This window comes from Mesoplodon densirostris, chromosome 4 (genome assembly GCF_025265405.1).
Source record: "Mesoplodon densirostris isolate mMesDen1 chromosome 4, mMesDen1 primary haplotype, whole genome shotgun sequence".
Lineage (NCBI taxonomy): Eukaryota > Metazoa > Chordata > Mammalia > Artiodactyla > Ziphiidae > Mesoplodon > Mesoplodon densirostris.
The window spans coordinates 2,521,178-2,538,335 of NC_082664.1; the positions used below are offsets into that span (position 1 = coordinate 2,521,178).

General features: G+C 46.6%; 1 non-coding gene across 1 annotated transcript; it reads left to right on the forward strand.

Moving 5' to 3' along the window:
- The first annotated feature begins 8,754 nt into the window (after positions 1–8,754).
- Positions 8,755–8,861, forward strand: LOC132489670 (U6 spliceosomal RNA). The gene has a single exon (XR_009532061.1). It is a non-coding gene; the product is annotated as a U6 spliceosomal RNA (small nuclear RNA).
- Positions 8,862–17,158: the final 8,297 nt, after the last annotated feature.

Consider the following 17,158-nt stretch of genomic DNA (forward strand, 5'->3'; position numbering starts at 1 on the left):
AAAATTCCTATTTTCTGGCAAGACAAGAGTAAAAATAATTCTGGCCTTAAGGGGACACAATCTTCCTAGTAGGAGGAACTTGCTTTTCTCCTTTGCCTTTCGGATGTAAATGTTCTAGCTGGTCCTCTCTGGGAACTCTTATCCAGGCCGTCTTTTAAAAATGCAAATTTCAGGACGGTAACTCTTAACCTAAGAAAAAACAAGAGGGAGGGGAAGGATAGGTGATTTGGAACTTGACTTGTCAAGGACAGATACAAATGTCTTCTCCCTGTATATGAGTACAAAGGGTTTAGCCATCTAAACAGGTGACCTTGATTTGTTCCGTCTTCCAGAAACCCAATTTTGTAACTGATGAGATTTTTTGCGTGGGTAACTTTACCTTTTATTATTATTTTTTTATTGCAGTTTAGTTGATGTAGATATTATATGTTATAGGTGTACAATATAGCGATTCACAATTTCTAAAAGTTATGCTCTATTTATAGTTATGTGAAACAAAATTCATATTTTATGGCAAGACAAGAAAAATTTGAACATAAAAACTCTTCTCTGCCCTTTGGCCTCCTCACTTCCCGCACCGTACACTGTGTGTCTGCATTAGGCCTCGACCAGGCCTCCCCCTCCCCCATCGGCAGGAACACCTGCTCAACCGTGAAGAGGAACTTTCTGCGCATCCACAAGACAACTCCTTAAACGGTAACATTCCTTCTTGATCTTGTAAGGGGTCACATGACTCACCAGGATGACGCTTAGATCTGGATTATGTAAACTGTCAATAATACATCATTTGACGTACAGCCTTCTGTCTGAAAAAATTTATGTAACTGTGCCTTGACTTCTAATGGGCAGAACAGTTCTCAGAGCTTTCTGAGATGCTCTTCCCAGGTTAGAGTCCTCAAATTTGGCTCAAGTAAAATTTTCCATTTCTTTCTTAGATCGACTGATTGCTTTTTCATTGACAGTTATTATAAAATATTGGCTATATTCCCTGTGATGTATGTAACTGATGGATTTTGTACTATTGTACCTGATTCATGGCTGAAATTTTCGAATGGGAACTATGGGGTCTCTGTGTGTTGTACCTATGTATATGTGTGTGTTGTAGATGTGTGGTGTTGCCAAATTTAACTACTAAAAGAGCTCTATTTAACTGGCTTAAAGGGAATTAAGCGGTTCTATAAACAAAGACCCAACGCAGCCAAAAATGATTTTTTTTAATTTAGTTCCTTTAAAAACAAAAATTTTATTCCTGTTGCAAAATTTGTCAGCAAGAAAAATAAAATGATTTGATGAAACTTTTTTTTTTTTTTTCGGTACGCGGGCCTCTCACTGTTGTGGCCTCTCCCGTTGCGGAGCACAGGCTCCGGACGCGCAGGCTCAGCGGCCATGACTCACGGGCCCAGCCGCTCTGCGGCATGTGGGATCTTCCCGGACCGGGGCATGAACCAGTGTCCCCTGCATCGGCAGGCGGACTCTCAACCACTGCACCACCAGGGAAGCCCTATGACGAAACTTTTAAGTAAATTAAATGTAAATAAGAGTTTCTAGGTGAATTCTTTAGGAATAAGTATGTTTTAGGACTGTCTACTTAAAAATAGTTTCTCCAGATTTTTGGTAACTTGAAACTGCTAAATTAAGTTAAATGATGGGAATTCATTGAATATCCATATCATTTCCAAATAAGATACTGAAACATTCATTGCTAAACAAGTCTAAGTTTACCTACTCTTTTTTTTTTCTTTTAATTTATTTATTTTATTTTGGGCTGCATTAAGTCTTCATTGCTGCATGCGGGCTTTCTCTAGTTGTGGCGAGCAGGGGCTACTCTTCATTGCGGTGGGTGGGCTTCTCATTGCAGTGGCTTCTCTTGTTGTGGAGCACGGGCTCTAGGCACACGGGCTTCAGTAGTTGTGGCTCATGGGCTCTAGAGCGCAGGCTCAGTAGTTGTGGCACACGGGCTTAGTTGCTCCGTAGCATGTGGGATCTTTCCAGACCAGGGTGCAAACCCATGTCCCCTGCATTGGCAGGTGGATTCTTTACACTTGTGCCACCAGGGAAGCCCTTACTTTTGTCTTCTTATTAGAGAAAAATTAAAGATGTTTTGTTCGTTGGACAGGTCTTGTATCCCACTGAGGAAAGAAATTAGTTTCTAGACTATGTTCTTAAATTTGCCAATCAGGAAATGCTGGTATGATAAATAGTTCATAATTAACTTCTTCTTGGTTTTCACTAAGGTTTTTTAAGGTTTTAAAACTAAGGTTAAAAATTGTAATTAAAATATATAATTAAAAATTAATAAGGAAAACACTACTGTATGCAAGGAAAAAGAAGGTAAAAGAAATGGAAATGTGTTTTTGTAAGTGAAAAGAAAGTAATTTTGTCCTAAAGCTGGTTATTTCTAAATAGTAAAGAAAATAAAGCACAAATTAATATGGATATAAAAAGTTGTAGAAGGTTTGCAGGGGGAAAAAAAAGATTTTTAGAAGGAAATTCTAGGGACTTCCTCGGTGGTCCAGTGGTTCAGAATCCACCTTCCAATGCAGGGGATGCAGGTTCGATCCCTGGTCGGGGAAATAAGATCCCACATGCCGCAGAGCAACTAAGCCCGTGCGCTCTGGAGCCCCCGCGCCACGACTAGAGAGGAGCCCACGCACTACAACAAAAGATCCTGCATGCCGCAATAAAGATCCTGTGTGCTGCAACTAAGACCAGATGCAGCCAATTAATTAATTAATTAATTAATTTTTAAAATAAAAAAATAAGGAATTCTACGGTGGTCAGGACTAAGATTTAGATTGAATTTGAGTAAATGAATTTTGTTATTAAAAATGAGCTGGGGGGCCTCCCTGGTGGCGCAGTGGTTAAGAGTCCGCCTGCCGATGCAGGGAATACGGGTTCGTGCCCCGGTCTGGGAGGATCCCATATGCCGCGGAGCGGCTGGGCCCGTGAGCCATGGCCGCTGGGCCTGCGCATCCGGAGCCTGTGCTCCGCAACGGGAGAGGCCACAACAGTGAGAGGCCCACATACCGCAAAAAGAAAAAAAAAAAAAAAATGAGCTGGGGGCCTCCCTGGTGGCGCAAGTGGTTGGGAGTCCGCCTGCCGATGCAGGGGATACGGGTTCGTGCCCCGGTCTGGGAGGATCCCATATGCCGCGGAGCGGCTGGGCCCGCGCATCCGGAGCCTGCGCGTCCGGAGCCTGTGCTCCGCAGCGGGGGAGGCCACAACAGTGAGAGGCCCGCATACCGCAAAAAAAAAAAAAAAAAAAAAAAAAATGAGCTGGTGGGAATTCCCTGGCAGTTCAGTGGTTAGGACTCGGCACTCTCACTGCTGGGGCCGCGGGTTCAATCCCCGGTTGGGGAACTAAGACCCCACAAGCTGTGCAGCGAGAAAAAGAAAAAAAAAAAGGCTGGCACAAAAATGGAGTATGATTTTCTCTTTGTTAAGAGAACAAAGTTTTCTTAGAATATCAATCTGCTTTTGATAACAGATTGTAAGGTTCCTTTACCTTTTAATTAATCTATTGTAACTTTATGTATGTGCCTTTGAAATCTTTTGTTGTCACTTGGTTAAGTGAATAAGTATTGTTTCACAGAGACCTATGATCCTATTTGACCAAGGGTTTTTAAAGCCTTTTTGATATTTTTGACAAAGATCAAATTCTAATTGAAGTTTGTCTGACCTCTGACTTTGATGTTTCCCAAGGGCCCCCAGAACACCTCAAGAGAATTGTTTGCTCTTCTTATCAAAGAAGCGTATTAAACTAATTAGGCTTATTTGGTATGTTAAATTACAAGGGAAGCATCATCAAAAGAGTGATAAACCTTCTTAGGTTATATTGTATGGGTAAATTTTATTAAAATAGATAGTCTAGAAATTATACAGGGACGTCCCTGGTGGCGCAGGGGTTAAGAATCTGCCTGCCAATGCAGGGGACACAGGTTCGAGCCCTGGTCCAGGAAGATCCCACATGCCGCAGAGGAACTAAGCCCATGTGCCACAACTACTGAGCCTGTGCTCTAGAGCCCACGAGCCACAGTTACTGAGCCCGCGTGCCACAGCTACTGAAGCCCACACACCTAGACCCTGTGCTCCTAAACAAAGACAAGCCAACCCAATGAGAAGCCCGCACACCACAACGAAGAGTAGCCCCCACTAGCCACAACTAGAGAAAGCCCAAGTGCAGCAACGAAGACCCAACACAGCCAAAACATAAATAAATAATAACTAAATTTATTTTTAAAAAATAAATTATATGGAACTCCTAAAAATTGGGTATATCCTGATAAAATGTTATCAATTATAATTCTAGTTAACATCTTAAAATGTTGTATGTCACAACAGTAACCAAGTTTGTCAATTGCATTGTAATCAGATCTTTAACCATGCCTTTTAAAGTCTTTTGTCATTTATAGATAGTTTTTGTTTTACTCAGATGCTTTTGCAAAAATGCTCCATCTTCAAGAAGATTCATATAAAGGACTTTTGGACAAGTACAGGTTTCTGATCACTTTCAGGTCATACTGCTGAGCTGGGTAAGAAATTAAAGAATTATTTAACCTGGTGACTTCATAAAGCTGTTAAAAGAAGATTAAGGATTAGTCACATAGACTGAGCAACCTGATGAGTATGGTTATAATTTTGGGGGGTTTTGTCTGGAATATTACTGGTTTTTAATCTGTGTTTTCCAGATATCAGGAAACTCTTCCCCTTAAGCTATTTATGACTTAAATTTGGTAAATTATACCTTTGTAATTAGAACTGAAGCATTTATCTTTTCTCTCTACCTGATCTCTCCAGAAACTGGAAACTCTTAAGTTCCCAGCAGCCTTTGCAGGTGAACAAGGAAGGCCACCTCCTGACAGGTGCAAGAATCTCAAGATATTTGGGGGACCTCTAGAAGAAAGGAACCCACCCAAATCTATAGATATTACAGGCAGAATCTGATGACAAGACCTTGGCATGGCTTTCCTGGCCTTGAGAGGTCTTTTAAAAGTTCAATTTGAGATTCTTTATAAAAAGTTCCAGCACAGCCATATTGTAAGACCCCGTATGATCAATTACACTTATGGAAATAATCAGGCCAAGTTTATTGAAACCAGACTTATTTTGCAAATTAATTAGTCTTAATTTGGCTATATCATTGGTAGAAATGAGGGTAACTTTAGAGAGAAAAATATTACATTTCAGTGAACATTAAGTTCTAGTGTTGTTGTCTTTAAGGGTGTTTTTGTTTTTGTTTTGTATTTACTACCTAAGAATCACTTCCCAGATGGCTCCTTGTTGCTATGTTACATTACCGTAAAGTTTAACTGAATTATATTAAAAGGACATTCTAAGTTTGTTCCTGAATCTTATCACAATAATCTGTCTTTGGATGAAGATGGATGCCCCATGAACTTCGATCAGGAGATTATGCATACTGGAAAAGGCATCAGATAAAGGATTCTTTACAGCCAGGTTGGAAGGGACCTAACAGTCCTCCTCTCTTGAATGGACTGCAACTCCTGTTTCTGACACCCTACTTCAACTAAGACCAGCACTTCCAGACCAGGATGAGAAGACAGCAAACATCTGAAGTAGACGCCTGACCCAAGATGGTATACAAGACCAGGCTTGTATACCAATTACTTTGATAATTGTTCACACTTATGCTTATGAACCAAATGTATTTCTCCCTTTGGCTCAAGGTCACCTATGGGTAGTTTTGGAGACAGTCCCTGCCAATCTGCTTGTCATGTGAGCACACTGGCTTTGATCAATTTTCCAATGGTATGACCCTTTGGTGGCAATATTTGTTCCTTCACTTGGAATAGAATATAACATTAACCACGGAGGCTTTAACAAAATTTACTCAGCAAACTTTGAATGGTAGTAATCAAGCCATTAGCTTGCTTGATTCAGAATTCTTCATGATGAGAAAATCAGTCCTGCAGAATCGTATGGCCCTAAATATTCTCTAACTGCTTTCCAAGGGGGAACTTGTGTTATGACACATACTGAATATTGGGTTTTTATACCTGATGAGTCTTCTAACATAATTCATCTTAAGATACATATGAAGAATCAAATTTCAGCTCTGAAGAATCCTCTTCCCAGTTTAGGGGAGATACTAGGAAAATGGTATATGGTTTAGCAGGATCTGTGCTTAAACCTTTACTAATGACATTGTTACTGCTATTGTCAATTTTGATTACAGTTTGTATAACATAGAAAGTGATAGTTTCTTGGGACTTCCCTGGTGGTCCAGTAGCTAAGACTCAGGGCTCCCAATGCAAGGGGCCCGGGTTTCATCCCTGGTCAGGGAACTAGATCCTGCTTGCATGCCGCAACTGAGAATTTGCATGCTGCAACTAAGAAGTCTGCATGCCACAACTAAGACCCGGAGCAAGCTAAATAAATAAATAAATAAATAAATAAATATTTTTAAAAAATAAAGTGATAGTTTCTTGCCTTTCGGTCTGTGTATCACCTACTTCTATTAAGATGATATCTAAACAACTTGAAACTATTGCTCACACCTATAGTTCTCTACAAATTAATGAACATGCACAATGCACATGCAAGGTAAAATTGGCATAAGTCCTATTGGACAAATTGGAATTCACCATTCATCCTTGCCAAATATCTTACTAATGCAACCGCTAAAGGGAAAGAAAGAACTGGGTTTACTAAGAGCCAACATTGAGGGACATGATGGACTCAGGGCAGGTAAGCAGCCACCCTGATACTGAGGGACCAAATATTTGACCACCTAATGCTTTCTATCAGAAGATTAATGATCAAAAGGGGGAAATTGATGAAATAAAATTCATATTTTATGGCAAGTCAAGAAAAATTTAAACATAAAAATTTTCTCTGCCTGTTTGGGTTTCCTCCCTCCCCCATAGCGTGCATTGTGCATTTGCATTAACCAGACCTCCTTAGTAGACAACATTCCTTCTTACTCTTGTAAAGGTCGAAATGACCCACCACATTCTTAACTTCTTAGGAGATACGCTTCCTTCTTAACCCTGTAAGGGGTCACGATGACCCACTACTCACTTTGAACATGCAGATCTGAATTGTGTAAACTGTCAATATGTCCTTTGACATATAACCCTTTTTCTCAAAAATACTTACATAAGTGTGCTTTGACCTCTAAGAGACAGAACAGTCCTCAGAGCTTTATGAAAGACTGTCTCCCAGGTTATAATCCTCAGGTTGGTTCAAATAAAATTTTCCATCTGTTTCTTAGGTTGACTGTTGATTTTTTTCATTGACAGAAGTTATTTTGATAACTGACAACAATGCAGAAGTAATTCTTGTCTACACACAAGCAAATGAACCTGTCCAGTGAGTGTTTGTGTTAATCTGCTCAGGCTGTCACAACAAAGTACCACAGACTGGGTGGTTTAAACAACAGAAGTTTATTTTCTCACAGCTCTGGAGGCTGGAAGTTCCAGGTCAAGCTGAGCAGGGTGGGTTTCTTCTGAGGCCTCTACTTGGTAAGTGAATGGCTCTCTGCACACACATCTCTTTGTCTCTTTGAGTAAACAAATTTCCTCTTCTTAAAAGAACACCAGTCAGATTGGATTAGGACCCACCCTAATGGCCACATTTCTTTTTAGTTTTAACCTAATCATCTCTTTCAAGGTCCTGTCTCCAGATACAGCCAGTCACATTCTGAGGTGCTGAGGAGTCAGGGCTTTGCCATGTTAATATAGGGGGAGACACAGTTCAGCACCCCCACCCAGAAAGCCCAGTTTTGCATCTGTTTGCACGTTCACATCACCGTTCCTGCTCTACATGTGTGTCTGTCATTGGACTTCTCCCCGGAGCGGGTCCTAACACCTGCCTGGGCCCCTGCCTGTGGGGTAAGTAGACTCTTTCATACGTGCTCCTCTGTCTATATGAGCCACAATTCACCTTGGGAAGCTGTTCCTTTACAACCCACTGGTTAACCATAAGTCCCAGGAAACCAAGTGTGTATGTCGGGCAGGGCTTTTCTGGTGATCCTAACAGTGGCTTCTCTTCCAGGGTGTGTGACTGAATGTCACTTGCAGACACCGTCTCTAGGCAGCTCAGCTCCTCTGCCGGCCTTCTTCACTATTCTGCTTTGATTGTATTTTTGCTTATGGTTACCTACGTCTAAACGTTCTCTTACTTACCTGTTTATGTGACACGTGTGTGGGTGCCTGCTGTGTGCCAGGCGCTTCTCTGGGCCCTGGGGCCTCAGCCCCTGTCCTCCTGGAGCACACCGTCTGGGGGGAGGGGCAGCAGCAGGCGACCCTCCCCCAGTGTCAGGCGATGACAAGCGTTGTGAGGAACAACAGGCAGCAGACTGATAGATGGTCCTGCTTCCAACAGGGCGGCAGGGACAGTCTCTCTGAGCGCTGATGTCTGAGCAGAGCCTGAGCAGAGAGCAGGCATGCCAGGCAGAAAGAGGCAGGTGCCAGGGCCCCAGACGGGCACAAGACTGAGAGTCTGAACAATGCCCAGGAGGTCAGATGCTGGCTGAGGGGCCGTGGAGCCAGGTAAGGACCCTGGGTTTAACCCTAAGTGTGACTGTCAGCCCCCAGAAGGCTGGCTGGTTTGACTTAAGCTCTGCTGTGTGGAGAGAGGCAGACAGGAGGGGTCAGGAGAGCCGCTGAGGGCTGTGCGGTCAGGGTCCCGCAGAAGGGTGACAGTGGCTGGGGAGGAAGTGAGAGGTGGTCATCCCGGGAGCATGTTTTGTAGCTTGGGGTGTGAGGCAAAGACAAGACTCAGGGACGACTCGTGCTCGCTCTGGCAGCACATATATGAAAACTGAGACGATACAGAGAAGATTAGAGTGGCCTCTGCACAAAGATGACACGCAAATTCCCAAAGTGTTCCATATATTTGGGGGAATATAGCCAATATTTTGTAATAACTGTAAATGGAAAGTAACCTTTAAAATTGTATAAAAGGGACTTCCCTGGTGGTGCAGTGGTTGGGAGTCCACCTGCCGATGCAGGGGACACGGGTTCGTGCCCTGGTCCGGGAAGATCCCACATGCCGTGGAGTGGCTGGGCCCATGAGCCATGGCTGCTGAGCCTGCACGTCCAGAGCCTGTGCTCCACAACGGGAGAGGCCACAGCAGTGAGAGGCCCGCGTACCGCAATAAAAAAAATAAATAATAAAGAAAGAAAGAAAGAAAAATCACTATAATTTTTTTAAAAAAAACATACCACTGGACTGTGGATTAATGCAAAAGTGGAAAACAGTGACCCATGGACCAAATCTGACCCATCACTTGGGCCAGTTCCAATAAAGTTTTTTTTTTTACTAAATTTATTTACTTACTTATTTATATTTGGCTGCATTGGGTCTTTGTTGCTGCATGTGGGCTTTCTCTAGTTGTGGCGAGTGGGGATTACTCACTGCGGTGCTCGGGCTTCTCATTGCAATGGCTTCTCTTGTTGCGGAGCACGGGCTCTAGGCACATGGGCTTCAGTAGTTGTGGCTCACGGGCTCTGTAGTTGTGGCTCATGGGCTCTAGAGCACAGGCTCAGTAGTTGTGGTGCACGGGCTTAGTTGCTCCGCGGCACATAGGATCTTCCCGGACCAGGGCCCGAACCTGTGTCCCCTACGTTGGCAGGCAGATTCTCAACCCGTGCGCCACCAGGGGAGTCCCCCAATAAAGTTTTTTGTTTTTTTTTTAACATTTTTATTGGAGTATAATTGCTTTATAATGGTGTGTTAGTTTCTGCTTTACAACAAAGTGAATCAGTTATACATATACATATATCCCCATCCCCAATAAAGTTTTATTGGAACACTAAAAATAAAAACAGGGACGACTCAGGTTTGGACCAGAGGAGATGTTCTTTCCCAAGTCCAGAAAGCCTGGGGCAGGAATTGGGGCCATACTGGGTGCCTTATGTTTGAGATGCCACCTGGAAAGCCCAGAGGAAACAACAGCTGTATGCTCTAGAGTCAAGAGCACAGGGATGACATTTAAAGTCACAGCAACAAGGTGTCTCGGAGTGGAAGCAGGGAGACCATGGCCCAGCCTGAGCTTCGCATTGCAGCTGTGAAGCCAGGAAAAGGGGAGAAGCCAGGCGAGTCAGGGGTGAAGGTGGGGTCCACATGCCAACACCAGGGCTTGTGTGTGTGTGTGTGGGGGGGGTGCCCAGACCCTGAGCAAGATGAAGGCCCTGGGCAACCTGACCCCCAGTCATGGAGCAAAGGGGACGAACGACCCCTGGAGGGCTGCTTCAGTGCCCATCGTGCCCCCGCCGGAGGATCTGGCTCCTCCCACAGGGATTGGGCCCCCCCGACTCTGTGGTTGGGGGGGATGACACATGCAGCCCTCTCCCTGGGGCAGGAGCTGTCCCCAATCCTCTCTTGCCCCCTGGGGGCAGGGAGCTGTCCCAGACCCTCTCCCTGGAGTGAAGAGCTCTTCCAGGATCCCCCAAGGCTCCTCCGCTGGTCAAGCCTTGCCAGTGGTGCCCAGACTGGGAGGTGGGTTTGGCGGACGTGGGCAGGGCCATCAGTTCTCATCAAGGTCACCCCAACCCCTGCCTTTATCTGTTTTACTTCTCAAGTTGTTCAGAGGAACTTGTTTCTTGGACCCCAAGGGATCCTTCGTACCCTCTTTTCTCTCTCTCTTCCCATCCACACCCTTGCTAGAGCCATTCCCTGCACCCAGCGCAGGGGTGCTCGTGGTCAGAACCCCTCCCGGGGCATTTATAAAATATGAGGCCCAGCCCCAACCCAGACAGCGGGATCACGGTGGGGGAGGCGTGTCTGGGACTTGGAAGCTCCTGGCTGGTCCCAATGCACCCACAGCCTCATCTACTTGCTCCCTGCCCACCCGGCACTCGGAGCAGGGCTCTCAAAGCCAGCCCTGGTCTAGAGCCTCACCTGGAACTTGGAAATGCACACTTGCCAGATGGCCTGACTCAGAAACCCGGGGGTGGACCCCGACAATCTATGCTCCGATGTCCCCGCGGGGGTAAAATGACGCAAGCACAAGTTTGAGAACCACGGGCCTAGACCAGGGGCCGGCAAACCATGACTCAAGGGCCAAATGTGGCCCAGCTGTCCCCGCAAATGAAACGTTATGGAGACAGTCACGTCCACACACTTATGTGCAGTGTGGGGAGCGGCCGGCGGAGAACCGGTGGCCACGTGGTGGCTGGCCTTCCGGTGGCAGATGGGGAACCCCTCCACTCAGCCCACCCACTGGGGCAGGCTTTCGTCCCTGGCCGTCGCCTCCGCCCTCACGGGTCTCGAGCAGTGGTGCGAGGGCCCGGCCTCTGCAGACAGACATGTGGGGACTCCATGGGGACAGAGCAGCCGCAGGTGCTGAAGGTACGGTGGGCGCCGGGGAGGCAGCCCCCCACCAGTCCTCTGGGAGAAGCGCGCCCCCTCTCGCCTGAGGCCCTGGCAGACATGGGGGGGCCACAGGCTCCCTCAGCTTCTCCCCCTTTAACAAAGCCATCCGAGGGGCCAGGCCCTGCGGGACACCCTCACGAACACGATTCCTTCGGCCTGGGACGCCCCTGTGTGTCACGCGAGACCCCTGAGGCTCCGAGAGGCCCCATGGCCAGTGAGCAGGGCGGGCCTGTGGACAGCACGTGGGGGCAGCGGCAGGCACCGGCTCAAATGGCTGCAGTGGAGACTGAAGGCCATCAGGTGGGAATGACGACATAAGGTGAGTTTTAAGGCAAGAAAAGAAAAATTTAACATAAAACTTTCTCTGCTGTTGGCCCCCTTCAGCGCGCCCTGTGCGTCTGTCTGCATCACATGCTAACTAGACACCCCCAGCCGGGAGACACAGGAATGCCCCGCTCGCCCAAAAGGCCGCTTCCCCTGGCGCCAGCAAGGTCACTCCTTAGGAGATAACATTCCTTTCGCAATCCCGTAAGGGGTCACGATGACCCACCACTCCCCTTGCTGGACTCTGTAAAGTGTCCACATGTTACCTTGACGTATAACCCTTTGTCTCAAAAACATATACAACTGTGCTTTGACCTCTAAGGGGAGGAACAGTCCTCAGAGCTTCTGAAAGACTGTCCCCCGTGTTAGAATCCTCAGGTTGACTCGAATAAAATTTTCCATTTTTTCTTAGATTGACTATGGATTAACGTTTTTGTCAACAGGAGGCTCGAGAACAGAGCAGGGAGGAGAGCTGCACCTGGGACACAGGGGGAGGCAGTGGGGGGGGAGAGGCACCAAAGAAGCCCTCCCGATGGGGGATGGGAACCGGGGAGAAGAGTGGGGGGCATCCTCAGCTAAGCCCAAATGGCCCCCCGAGCTCCGAGCCCCAGCTCGGGCCTTCCTCCCGAATGCTGCGGCTCCACGCACCCACCGCCGACACGCTCCTGCCTGAGCCCGGTCACTGGGGGCAGCAGCTGTCCCCACCCCGGGAATGTGGCAGCAGGCGCCCTGGCATGCCCGCCCAGGCCGCTGGTAACTGCACACCGGGCTCGGGCCTTGCCCCTCACCGCCTCGGGGCACTCTGAGCTGTCACCGGGCAGGCCACTGCTCCGGGGACAATGGGCGGTGTGGAGGACCAGGGACGGGCTAGAAGGGACCCAGGGTGACCCGGGCACCAGGCTGAGCCTTTCTGAGCCGTGCAGAGGGTGGTGTCGGGCTGCACGGCAGGCCCCTGCAGGGATGCGGGGTGTCGCTTGCAGAGAGATGCGACTCTTCCTTTCACTTGAACACTTAGGGGCCTTTGTAGGGGGATTAATTGGCCTGATTTTGTGCTGTCATGCTGCAGGGGATGGGGAGGCCTTGGGGGAAGAAGCGAGGGAAGGGGGGGACAGCCGGTAGCAGTCAGAACACAGGCACGTCCATCCATTAAGGTTGCCGGCTGACGGTGCAGTTCAAGGCGCCCCAAAACAATGACAACGTAACTTCAAAGATCACCCGTCACCATAACAAATACGTTAATAACAATAAAGTTTGTGATACTGAGAGAATTACCAAAACGTGACAAGGGAGCAAATGCTGCCGGGAAAACTGTGCCAACAGACGTGCCGACGCAAGGTCACCACAAAGCTTCAGTTTGTAAAAACACGGTATCTGCAAAGGGCAACATAGCAGCATCGGCCTACAGTGTCTGCCCACCAGGAGCTGCACTGATGTGAGTGGTCCGTGATGAGGGCGCCCCCTCTGGCCTCCCGACCCCGTTTTAGTGAGGTTTCCCTCCATTAATCTTCACACCCCTTTTGGACTAATCTGGTAATCTAGTAAGCACCATGTTTCCCTGAGTTCTGCGAGCCGCTTTAGCAAGTTAATTGAACCTGAGGAGGGGGTCACGGACACTCTGATCTACAGACGGTCAGTCAGAAGCCCAGGTGACAACTGAGCCTCGTGACTGGGGTCTGACGTGTGTGTGTGAGGTGGGGGGACCATCCTGCAGGGCTGATCCCTGGACGTGAGAGCTGATGGGACGTCCCAGGCACCTGCTGGGGCCCAGGGATTGCTTGCTGGAGGTGAAGGGGAAAACACCCCGCCTGGAAACTGGGACAAGGAGCCGAAAGGGACCAAGTGGATGACTTGCACGCGAAGACCGTGCCACACGTGTGACCAGAGGCTCTGGGAAGAGTAGGCTGCTGTTGCCCTCCCTCTCCCCGGAGGGTCCGGGCGCCCTGCAGGAGCCCCACCCCTGCCCCCAGTCGAGGAGGTATGAGACGTGGCTGGGCCCTGGGGGAGGCTGACTGGGGGGGCTCTTGGGACGCAGCCCTGCAGGGGAGGAAGGTCCAGCCCCAGGGAGACCCTGGTCAGCCCAGGGCCTCGAGGCCGGCCTGCACAGCTGTCTGGAGTCAGAGGAAAGGTGCTTTCAAGCCCTGTATGGATCACTGGACGCACACTTCCTCTGGAGGGAAGTGTGATTGGGGAAGCAGGGGAGGGCAGGGCTTCTTCAGCAAAACACGTCCCCAGAGAGAACTGACAGCCGAGGGGCCCTGCCAGCTGGAGGAGAACGTCTGTCACCTTGAGGGGGAGCCAGTGGAGCATCGCAGCATCCTCTGCAGCATCCAACAGGACGGGGAGGTCTGCTGCAGTAGACCCTCCAAGGGAAAAATATCCTCCGCCCCGATTTCACCTAACACAGGAGTGAATCTGACATGGGTCACAAGCCCAAATACAAATGCTAAAACTATAACATTTCTAGAAGAAAACACAGAAGAATTTCTCTGTGACAAAGATTTCTTAGGAAGCTCAAAGGAACTAACCATAAAATAAAAATTTTAAATTAATAAACATCCAAATCCCAAACTACTGTTCATCTCAAGACACTGTTAAAAAATGAATAGACCACATATAATAAATAACTCAGAACAGCTAAAAGACCTAAACGTAAGACCTAAAACTATAAAACTCCTAGAAGAAAACATGGGGGAAAGCTGCATGACACTGGACTTGGCAATAATGTCTTGGATGTGACACCAAAAGCACAGGCAACAAAAGACAAAGTGGGACCAGATTAAACCTTAAAACTTGTGTGCATCAAAGGACACAACAAAGAAAGCGAAAAGCAACCTACAGCATCAACGAAAATATTTGCAAATCAGGTACCTGATAAGGGGTTAATAGAATATATAAAGGATTCCTACAAATCAACAAAAATCAAATAACTCACTTTAAAAATGAACAAAGGGGCTTCCCTGGTGGTGCAGTGGTTGAGAGTCCGCCTGCCGATGCAGGGGACACGGGTTCGAGCCCCGGTCCGGGAAGATCCCACATGCCGCGGAGCGGCTGGGCCCGTGAACCATGGCCGCTGGGCCTGCGCGTCCGGAGCCTGTGCTCCACAACGGGAGAGGCCACAACAGTGAGAGGCCCGCGTACGGCAAAAAAAAAAAAAAAAAATTTAATACAAAGAACAATTAATAAGAGGGGATTAACTACTTTAGTTTAGTGGGGTAGACAGAATTCTAAAGACTACAGGAAGAGAAGGCTCAAAGCAGCCACCACTTCAGAAAGTCTGATCACTCCTTATAAAGTCAAACCACCTGCTCTAAGACCCAGTAATCCCACCACTCCTAGGTATTTATCCAAGAGACATGAAAACATGTATCTATAAGGACTTGTTCACAGCAGCTTTATTCATAATAGGCCCAAAGTGAAAACAATCCACATGCCCATCAGTAGGAGAATGGATAAATAAACTGGTGTTTTCGTACAATGGATAATAAAAGAACAAATTATTGATTTATACAACAACATGAATGAACCTCAAAAATATTATGTTGAGCAAAAAGCAGCCTGACCAATAGTACATTCCGCTGTAGGATTCCACTTATACGAACTTCTGCAACAGTCAAAACTCCTCTACAGTGAAGGAGGTCAGGACGGTGCTTGCTGTGCATGTGGAAGCTTCAGTGCTGATGGAGACACTCTGTTCTCTTAGTAGAGGTGTGGCTGCGTGAATTCAGCAGCATTCGCTGAACTATGACTCAGATCCATACACTCCCTGTGTGTAAGCTATGTCTCAATTTTTAGAAAAGGCAAAAATAACTGCTGATTTAGAGCTATATGAAAAAAGAAGAGAACATAATAAGACCGGGCAATATCTTTTTGTTTTATGCTCTCCCAAATCAAGTTATTTTGTAATAAGCCTAAACAACCAATAATATACAAACAATAAAACTTATATAACACTCCATATTGTTTATAAAAATGCTTCCACAAAGTTGGAAGAAGTTCTGCTTTCTGGTCATAATTTCCCATCAGTACTTCCAATTTTTTTTTTTCATTTATGAGGTGGTCCCTGCCATTACCAGTTTGCAAGCTAACATTCAGAAAAGCTCCAAAAGCATTGCCTATGAAGACTGACAGCTGCTGAGGCAAAACCTGTAGTTCTAGGAGAGAGAGGCCAGAGGGCAGTGCTGCCTTTCTGATGTTTCTCGACTTGCGAGGAAAAAAACGTTCCCCCCACACTGGAATTGGTTTCCTGAAACCCAAGTATAAGTAGCTCATTATGAAATGTAATTTAAGCAAGGAAATATTATGTAAGAGATAACACGCCTCTCTCTAATTGCAGGTCTTCAAAAGCACAGTCTAATTTAAGATTCCTCTGAAGTCTTTGCCTATCATCTTTCAACATTATACTACTTCTCTGAGGTTATAAAGCCATTTTTCTCTTTTGCTTGAAAAAAAAAAATCTTTTCCAGTTAATGTTCTAAAACTATTGTTCCAATTCAAAAGCAAATCCAGGGAATAATCCAGAAAGCAGGGCACTATATCCTGCAGCACTTCCTCACGTGGTATTTAATTGCACTCTCTCAGCCACTGTTCTCTAGTTTCTAGGGAGTCTTAACTTGCCATCAGGGACTGGATCAGATCCATCTTTTGCATTCCTTAATGTACAGAGTAACTTCATGGTGGAGAGAGAAGATGCTTAGTAGAAGATGCTTTACTCACTTGGATTCTGGCAATTTGGATAATGTCTATGCTTCTAAAAGGAAGCCTGGACTTTTCAGAGTGGGAAGCAGGTGGTCAAGAGTTACTTTGAATTCAGCCAAGTCAGAATGTATAGCCTGGAAGCAAATACCCATGACTGCACTGAATCTAGATGATATCCATCTGCCTTGGTCTCTTCTTGCGATTTTTAATACTCCTCCTGTAACTGAGCACTTTGTTGATGGAACGTGTATTCTTTTACTTTTTAAGTTCTTTTTTTTAAGTATATATTGTGTCAAACAGGAACTGTGTTCGGCTGCTTGTAACACAGACCAAAAATAACAGAGAGTTTAAAAAGTTAATTTCCCTCTCACATAAAAGAAGTCTAGAGGTAGGCAGTCCAGGGCTAGTGGGATGGCTGTGGTTGACAGTAACCCAGATTCTGCCATTGTATGTGGGTGGTTTCCACTATCAAGGTCATCTCAAGGTTGAAGATGGCTGCTGAAGCACCAGCCATCAGGTCTGTGTTCCAGGAGAGCAGCAGGAAGAAATCTAAAAGGGCCCATCCCATTCCAGATGACAGAGGTCATTATCTAGAATGTATCCTTCCACATTTTTCTCTGTGCTCTTAGTCCCTTCCAGACAAGCATAAGCACAAATACACACACGTGTACATGTAACGTGATTACTTATTTTTAGAATGAGATAATATGCACATTTCCACACCTCTCTGTTCCCACTCACCCTTCCTTGTGGAATCCCTTCAGGGAGCAGCTCTAATTCCCAGCTCACTCTTCATACA